Here is a 3,288-nt window from a genome sequence, read left to right as displayed (position 1 = left end):
CTAGGTCCTTATGAAATTGATATAGTCTTTGACAATGGGAATGTGAATTTAGTCATCATCGACAATGCCAGGACACTGTTACTTGCTAATGGGCATCGTCTTCGGTTATATCATAAACCAGCTTCAAGGAATTCATTTTTCAACTTTATCTTGGAACCTAACCTTCAAATTATATATATATAGATATATATAATATGTCTCTGAAAACATCTTATAGGGGCACAGGCAGATAATGGTAATTGTTGAAAACCACTATGTGGTAGTTGTTACACATTTTTTTCCTGTGTAACAACAATATTTATTTCATATATTTTATACTATGTTGTTACAAGATTAAGTTTTTTCTTCCTTTTCCTAAAATTTTTTTAAGTACCCTCAAAAGTATTGTAAATAAGAGTTCTACAATAAAGAGTAGTATTATCGATTACATTTGTTGTTACACCTGTAGCAGCTAATAATTTGTAGCAGAAAATTGGGCACAACTTTCCTCTTCAATAAACGATGTCACCAATATGTTGCCACCAGAATAAATGACATCACCATTACGTTGCCACTGAAATCAATCACATCACCAGTACTTTTCCACCACATCACCCTCTAGTATGTCATTCCAAAGGTATATTGTTTTTTCTTTATTTAATGATTATGGCAATTAATATGATGTTCCATTTTACAGCCGAGGATGACCTTTGCATTAAAAATCGGGGTACGGTGAATCATTTTGTGATCTGTAATTTAACTAGACTTAAATTGACATGCCTTGTAATGATTTGCAAATCATGCAATCATTATCACCTTTTTATGTCAATCGTACCATTGGTTTAAATTATACATAACACATATTTCCATGACCTTGAATTAATAATGAGATGATAACGCATATCGTATGACCTCCTAATCCGACATCCTTTCCTTTACTTCCCCAATATCTATCCCAAATGAAGCACTGCATCTTCATTTCACAGAATACTCAAAAAGAAAGTACACAAATCACATAGGGTATTTTCTGAAATAGAGAAGTGGGGAGCAGATGTAAGGCACGAGCCTAATTCCACAGAGGCATTAGAGAATTTCCCGAAGGCATGTCAAATTTTCAAAGAAGCACGGAGGTTCAAATTTTTCAAATGACTCAAAGGGTCGGAAGAAATTGTTTCCCTAGAGTTTGCTAAGAATTTGAGCAGGAACCTTACGAAGGTTAGAGGGTTAAAGTTCAAAGTCACCGAGGAAGTAATTTCCAGAATATCAACATTGCAACCTAAAGGAAAGAGACGGTTTAACCAAAAAATCAATGACCCTCCTGTCAAAGATGAATTTTTCCAAGGGGAGGAACAACTGGTTAAGAAGGGTAGGGCAATCGACCGACTATCGCTTCCTCAACCATGGGGAGATGTTGCTTTATTCATCATTAAGTATATTACTTGTGAAGGACAGGTGATGATAATATTTAACTATTATTTTCCACTATTAAATCATCTCTGACACATGTAATTGATTATCCTTCCTTACTCCCTATTGGCGAATTTGAAGCATATGTCTGCTGCTATGAAGGTTTCTTCGCATCTGAAAAGTTGTGTCACCAATCACGACCTTATGTATTTAATCATAATGGAGGCCTTGGAGCGCCAAGGCCGAAGCTAGGAAGATTTCATGAGCAAAAATACAAGGACTTCATGTAGGAAACAAGTCGAAACCCATGATGATGCTTTGAAGGAAGCTGGGGTAGTTGAGGAGAAAGGGATACCCTTTGGAAGAAAAATCAAGAAAAGGTCGCTAGAAAAGCCAAAAGGGCGCAGAAAACCAAAAAGGACGGTTAAAGTTAGCACCCAACCAGAACCCCCACCTCCATCCAGAAATAAGTCAAGCAAGAATGAGGATGCAATGAAGGAAAAGGAAGAGGAATAGGCCAAGTAAGAAGAGGTTCCTTTGCTAGGTAAGAATGAGACCCAAACCCTACTACGTAAAATTAAAGAGTTAGAAACAAAAAATAAAGAATTAAGACAAAAAATAGAGGGTAATAAAGTAGAAACAAGGCATAGGTCTTGATACTCTGGCAGAGGTTGTTGACAAGATCAGAACAAAAACTACACCAGGTTTTGTATGTATATAATGTGCTAATAATTTAGAAACAATAGGGTACAAAATTTTTGTTGCAAGTACCATCTCGGAAGAAACCCAAACAAAAACTTGGGAGGTTGTTACACAAGAACCCATTGATGACATTGTTGCTACATAAGAACTAGCAGCTAAAGCAGAGCATCCCATGACATTTGACCTGAAAAATGAAATTCAAGAACTTGTTGACGATGTTGTTATTACACAAGAATAGACAATTGAGGCAAAGGTTCCTTAGGAAGAAGAGTTAAGAGTTTATCCACAGGAACCTGTTGATGAAGTTTCTGTTACCAAAGAACTAGAAACCGAAGCAGAACAAATTGAATCATGAGATGTTTTTACAGCCCCTACCAATGTTGCATGCGAGATAATACAAGATCCTGAGGCAAGGTGGTGTTCATAGAAACATTTTCTGATATCAAAGTTACTAAAATGGAAGCAATTAGCATTCTCTTTGCAAAAGGGAGTGATTTCTCTGGAGGAACATCAAAAATTCATATATACTCTGACAGAGCAATGGGCCAAGATGAGGTTGGTAGAAGAATGGACAAAGTGGGAAAGAAAGAAAACTAATAAGGAGAAGGAAGAACGGATGCAACAATTACAACAAAAGGTTGAGGAATTCACATATGAAAAAGGTAACCTGTATAGACTTGCCCTGAACCTTTTATGGTGTAGAAGGCCTTCCCCATCTTATCCAATCTTTCTATGGTAGAGATTTTATCTTTTTCAGTTAAAAGATGTCTATGAGAATAGACCCTATCAGGGTAATTCTACTTGCACTTTCTTAGATGTTTTTCATGCATGTGGTTTTGACGAGCAGAGCTTGTTGTGTGCACTTTTCTACATAACATGATTTTTGAATATGCTAGCTTGAACATGATTGCACACATCTTCTCCTATATGGGAGACTTGAATTTGTGCCCCTTCATCTCCTTCATGAGAAATCAGGTGGAGTGGCATATTTTCATGAATTCATCTGATGCAAATGAGGAGAAGGTAGCCTTGTGGATAACAGCAAAACGGAGCATGGCCATTGAAATGAGGTGCAAGTTTAGAAGGTTTCTTAGTACTCCTAATGTGATGGAACAATAAGCCCTCTATAGAAGGATAATTGTTGGATTTTAACTCAATGTCTTTTCACAACTAAAACATTGAGCATTGACTAGATTCTTG

This window comes from Pinus tabuliformis, chromosome 5_2 (genome assembly GCF_031772625.1).
Source record: "Pinus tabuliformis cultivar Carrire ecotype Pingquan chromosome 5_2, CPIR1, whole genome shotgun sequence".
Classification (NCBI taxonomy): Eukaryota; Viridiplantae; Streptophyta; class Pinopsida; order Pinales; family Pinaceae; genus Pinus; species Pinus tabuliformis.
This window is presented reverse-complemented; position numbering follows the sequence as displayed.